This window comes from Stomoxys calcitrans, chromosome 4 (assembly GCF_963082655.1).
Source record: "Stomoxys calcitrans chromosome 4, idStoCalc2.1, whole genome shotgun sequence".
Classification (NCBI taxonomy): domain Eukaryota; kingdom Metazoa; phylum Arthropoda; class Insecta; order Diptera; family Muscidae; genus Stomoxys; species Stomoxys calcitrans.
In genome coordinates this window covers 54,489,691-54,496,177 of record NC_081555.1, presented here as the reverse complement: position 1 = coordinate 54,496,177, position 6,487 = coordinate 54,489,691, and the positions used below count along the sequence as shown (strand labels likewise).

The 6,487-nt window shown below is 37.1% G+C and overlaps 1 protein-coding gene across 1 annotated transcript in view; it reads left to right on the top strand.

Moving 5' to 3' along the window:
• The window catches only part of LOC106090051 (pre-mRNA-splicing factor ATP-dependent RNA helicase PRP16), a 154,433-nt gene that overhangs the window by 45,646 nt on the left and 102,300 nt on the right, over positions 1-6,487 (top strand). The window lies entirely within an intron of this gene.

Sequence of the window (6,487 nt, the reverse complement as noted above, 5' to 3'; positions counted from 1 at the left end):
TTTTATACTTCTTAAACCTCAAAAGTACCACTGTACTCCCGCAAGCCATTTGGTATCTGTTTCGAGAGTTAAACTTGTTTATTGAACGCTTTCCGAACCTTATAATTCTAAGGTTAGAAATCACCTAATGTTCCTCTTACTGGATAGACATTTGACTGAAGTATCTATCGTGGCAAGGTCTGCAAAAATTAGGCCGAAACCCCTTTAGTTTTGAGGTTTTGAAAACTGGAACAGATCTGATAGAAAAAATGCAACCAGTGGATAATAAATGCATCAGGGCAGACCTAAATTTTTATAGACCTAAATAATGTACCAAACGGTTGCTAAAATCATAATCTACAGAAACTTTGCCCAAAAAAAATTAAAACCGAGTTTCTGGGTTAACAAAATAGTTCGAACAAATAGAGACAGACTTCTGAAATTTGGAAAAACATACGATGTTATCATTTGGTACTTTACTTAGAGCTCGCTCTAAATTTTGCATATAATGACAGTATATCATAAAATTGGTAGAATTTGCCTTTACACACGCATTATTTGATACACCAACGAATTAAGCTTCCTAGGCACTTATCCACCAAACCCTGTCTTCAATGATAGCCTCCAGCGTGATTTCCCATTTTGTACCAAAAATGGTATTTTTTGGCAATAAAAAGTACATATTTGCTTTATATTTTGCACCATTTTCAAATCTAATTTTTCATCACTGATTCACTCACAGCTCTGAGTGGTAAATATTGATGTGGTGTGTTGGGGTAACTTTGGCCATATGTTCGCTCACTGTGTATTACAAAATCATGCTTGGGTTTTTTAGTATATACATATATATTTATTTGTGCGTGTGTATATTTGTGTGTACGTGCACTCTTATCTCTTAGTAAAATGTCGTGTTGATATTAATTTTAACAGCAGTGGGGTAGTGCTTGCTGCATGTCATACGTGCCTTTTGCCATCCATCCATCAATTCAATTGAATAAAATACAGCTGGTTAAGGTGATTTTCTCATCCATTCTTTTTCGCGCCCTCTCTTTCTCTTGTTGGGATAAGCTGAATATACGTTGGAATTCTCTCTTTGACCGGTGTTATCACAAAGCCTAAGAGCATCGTCATTACTGTAACTATGTAGTAGTCACAGTGGGTGGTCGAATGTTTTGATACTAAAAATATTATTACCTAAATTTTCTCAAAAAGTCCACAACAAATATTACGCCCGATTTTTTTTATATCAAATAATAGTTTTTTTTTTACTTATGTCGAGTTTACAACAGTAACAGCGGAGATACTTCTCCCAAATTATTGAGCGCTGTCCAATACAAGTTTAACCTTTTTTTATTTCCGAGTCCCAATGGCTTGCCGCAGAGAAGTAGAGAAGTTTACACGGCTCACTACCTAAGGTAATTACATCAAAAGTGTCGGCAGCGCTAGCAGGGGGTAAACACCGCTGAAAATTGTTTCTGATGTTCTCGCCGGGACTTGAACCCAGGCGTTCAGCTTTGAAGGCTTTTTCTTTCATTATGGGTCCTATCGCATCATTTTAAACGTGAAGGGCCAATACCAAAAAGTGTAATGATCTCTCAATTTTATTTATGAAAACTTACTTTCGTAGGATGGGGATATACTTATTTCGTCATTCCGTTTGTAACATCGAAATATTGATCTAAGACCCAACAAAGTGTCATTTGGACAGAAAAATAGGTGTGAAGTTTTTTCTGAACGAGAGTATGATATTTATAATTTAAGGTTTTTTTTTCAAAATTCAGATTAATATACAAAGTAAACATATTTTGTGTTTTAAAAATTAGTGTGGAGTTGAAATATGAGTAAAATACTAAAATAACGTAAATTTAAGAAATTTATCGTTTTTAATGTGGACAGTAAAATGGGTATATATGAAAATATTTAAAAATAATATAGTTATTTGTACATGGGTGTAGACGGGCCGTAGACTCGAAATGGGGCCTGAATCCGAGGATAGTCCACTGACTCTACAAGAGCGTGATTAGACCAATATTTACTTACGCCTCACTAGTTTGTTGGAAAAGTGCAACATAAGAACCATACAACAGGTTCGGAGAACATGTTGTCTTAGCATAGGCGGAGCGATGAGGACCACGTTCAATAGGGCATTGGAGACTATTTAAGATATCCTACCCATTGACATGCATATTAAATGTGAAGCTGCCACTGCCGCTATGTGGAACAGCGAAACAGTCGTTAGGACGGCGAAAATCCTATGGGGTTATCCGGATCGTGAGAGGACAAGGCTACTACTGAAAGGAAGTAAGAAGGAGGTAAGTTTAGCTTTGGTATGATAGCGGACTACAACATAGGACTACACATAGGACTACAAACTCACTTATGCGAAATCGGTGTGGCAAGTGATAGCATCTGTAGGAAATATGGGGAAGATGATGAGACGTTGGAGCATTTCCTATGTCATTGACCGGATTTCGCGTCTAAAAGACACCGGTACTTAGGTGGGGCCACAATACCAGACATGAACCAACTTAGGAGTGGTATGGAAAACTATTACGAATTTTGTAAGTAACACGGAATTGCTAACTTCAATTTTTCTTTTTGGAGGTTACTTTTTAGTTTTTGGAGCGCACAACCAGCCGATTGCTAGCTGAGGCGTATGTCCACAGTGGCATGGAGCGTATTAATATCCGCATCCTCTTTTCAACCTAAACTAACCTAGCGTAGTGTTTTTAATAAACATCAAACCAGGCAGTTAATACCTGGTATATCCACCCTTATTTTCAAGAACAGCTTCAATTTACTTTGGCATGAATGAAATTAACTTAACACCCCATAGGTTCTCAATGTGATTGAGGTCGGGGGACAGACTTAACCACTCAACAACGTTTAAATTATGATCCCGAAACTATTCACTCCCCAATTTTGGTGAGAGTTTCGGGTGATTATTCTATTGAAAACTACATACAAGTGGCATATTTTCCTCAGCGTATGGTAGAATAACAGTCTCCAACAAATCCGGATAAGAATTGCGCCCTCTATGTGGTCAAGGGTGCAATCGGAAGAACGGTTTATACAACAGCTATATCAGGCTATGAACCGATTTAGACCATTCTTAGCACAGTTATTGAAAGTCCAAACAAAACATCTCATGCATAATTTTATCCAAATCGTATAAGAATTGCGATCTCTAGAGGCACAACAGTGCAATCGGGAGATCGGCAGCTTTACCAGGCTATGAACCGATTTGAACCATTCTTGTCACTGTAATTGGAAGTCAAAGCAAATTTAGGACATTAGGTATAACAACACAAATAATTAAATAATTATTATTATTGGGAAAAATGTAAAAACCACTTTTCTGAACGTTTTAATGTTGCTTATGCGTTGGATGTTGGAAGAAGGTTGGCCCAGAGAGTATTGCAGCATCGGAAACTATATGATATGAAGTTGGAGTTTTATTCGTGAGGGGAAGACTAAATTTGTAAGTATTTGAGAGAGAGAGTTTATTTCCAGTTGTTGAAATATAAGGGGTGTAATAAAAATAAACTAGAATGTGGTTGTTCAAAATAGACTTTTAATTAATCTCTATTCCTTAATACCCAGTATTCGTGAGAAATGTGTTATAAATACCCCACTGTGTTACTATTTACGAGATTATAAATACATTCAAATGGAAGAGTCGGTTATCTATTCATATTAAATTTATTTGTGTGTACACACATTTCTACTAGCAAACAAACCTACATTCATACATGTCTCCTACATTTGTACACACATATGTAGAATTTTGTCTTTGCCAAAAATAAAAAAATGCCGTCGTCTGTGCTCCTCACTTAGGCATTCACACACATTATGGTACATCCAACCAACCACCCACCCACACAACGGACCTTGTTTTTGCATTTGCAACAATATGTACTTATATTTGTGTGCATATTCACTCATAGAAGCATATATTAACGAGTACACAAACGTAAGCTAGCAATTGTTTTCGGCGCTGGATATTTGCAGCGTTGCACTGTCAAAGACTTTTTGTTCACAAATTGCGACCTATGTGGGTTAACATAATTGTTGGTGCCCCTTTCTATTACTTGTTTTGTTTTTTTTTTTTTGATTTTTTAATTATATATTTAATTTAATAGAGAGTAATAGAAGTGACATGCTTTTACGCCGGTGTCGAAACTACACGGAAAGAAATAAACAGCTGCTTGCAAATGTCAACAAACCTTCAAGTTCTTTTGCGGAAAAGAAAGCTATTATGATAGCACGCGGACGTGTGTTATTGTCCGGAGAAACATCTGTTTCGTTTCACATTGAGCAGGCACTGTACGAGATAAAACGTAGATGTATAGTATTTTCTTTTACGAGTATGTTCTACCAAAAATAAGATATTTTGACAAACAAAATTATTGGAGGTCAGAGTGAAAGCTTACGTCTCAAATCAAATCGAATCAAATGGGCAGTTTTATTATAATTGAAAAATTTTTTTGAGTCGTTTGACATTTCTTTATTTTTAATATATTTCACTTGATTCTTTTTATACCCACCACCATAGGATAGGGGGTATATTAATTTAGTCATTTCGTTTGCAACACATCGAAGTAACAATTTTCGACCCTACAAAGTATATATATTTCGGATCGTCGTAAAATTCTAAGACGATTGAACGATGTCTGTGTGCCTGTCCGTCTGTTGTAATCACTCTATTGCCTTCAAAAATTGAGGTATTGAGCTGAAATTTGGCACAGATACCTCTTTTTGATGCACGCTAGTATAAAGGGTCCAATGCCCATAAAAGCTTTACTTTTTACCCGATTTCGTTGAAATTTAAAACAGTGAGTAGTTTAAGGCCCATCAACATCGGACCCAAATATTCAGATTGGACTATATTTAGATATAGCTGCCATATAGACCGATCTGCCGATAAGGGGTTTGAAGCCCATAAAAGCTTTATTTATTACCCGATTTCTCCGAAATTTGAAACAGTGAGTTGTTTTAAGCCTCGCGACATCCGACAACATCAACTAAAAGTGTATGGAAGCGGTGGGGTTGGGTCTGAGCAACTATTGACCACATCTCTAAAGTCTGGCAGATTGCAGGAGACTGAAGATCGAAACGGACCCGACAAGTACTGTGTGGGTGGGCCATCCGGTGGATTGGGCTGAAGCTGCGCGCCGGCGGAGAAATATGGATCTTAACAGGTACCTCGACAGCAGCAGCTATTGAAGCATTTAAGGAGGAATCGTCCACACCGCAAGTGCCCAGTGTCCTGAGGGAGAGAGGTTCCACCGCTTTCTCAACTGCCCTGGATACGTAAGGAAACTCATCGTGACAGTGGTGGGAATTATGAATCCTGAACTATGGTCCAGATTTTGCAGATAAATCTCCACCATTGTAACGCCGCTTTGGCGGCACTAAAGGTCCTTCTGATCACTGGAGGATTTGACGACGTTCTTCTCCTGGAACCATGGGCCTTAGCCTCAAGCCTTAAATTGCTGGAGGAAGCCGCTTCTGCAGAGTAAGATAGCCTCATTGTAGGTGGTGATCTTAATGCACATCACCAGATATGGGGAAGTTCGGATATCAACGAAAGGGGTGAACTGCTTCTCGAATATATTATGAGTAGCCATCTGGGGATTTGTAACAAAGGGAATAAACCGATATTTATTACTAGGAACAGGCAGGAGGTACTAGATGTGACCTTTGTATCGAAAGATATAAGCTGAAGGATATGTGATGTTGTATGACCACTGCCTCTCTGCCTCATCCTTATATTACAATAGTTTCAGCCTTGTAGAAAATACTGCACTTCGTCTATTTGGACACTGGTATTATATTGGGTTGCCCAAAAAGTAATTGCGGATTTTTTAAAAGAAAGTAAATTCATTTTTAATAAAACTTAGAATCAACTTCAATCAAATATACTTTTTTACACTTTTTTTCTAAAGCAAGCTAAAAGTAACAGCTGATAACTGACAGAAGAAAGAATGCAATTACAGAGTCACAAGCTGTGAAAAAACTTGTCAACGCCGACTATATGAAAAATCCGCAATTACTTTTTGAGCAACCCAATAAATTGAATTAGTGAAGAAAACGTTTGGAATGGTTCTTACATCTACTATACTATTTACGGACAATGTCAAGTGTCATATAATTCCTCAAAAGTCCCGCAAAATAGCGATTTCTTTTTCAACAGTTTTTCTTTTTCGTAGATATTAGGGCGCAAATAAAAGTAGTATCTGAAATTTTCTTATTCTATTAAGAAATTTCACATTGTAAGCATTTTCAGCTGTTTTTTTTTTTGTTGAATAAACGAAGTGTATGTTGTATTTCTTTGCTGATTGTATGTCTAATGGCGATTTTAATTCTGAAAAAATGTTACACTAATGTTGCACTTATACGGGACAGAATTTTGCAAATATCGCCCCAACCCTCTCATAGTGCTACACTTTTTGCATTTTCAATCGAAATCCATATGTAGTGATTTCAACCACATAATACGGTAAAA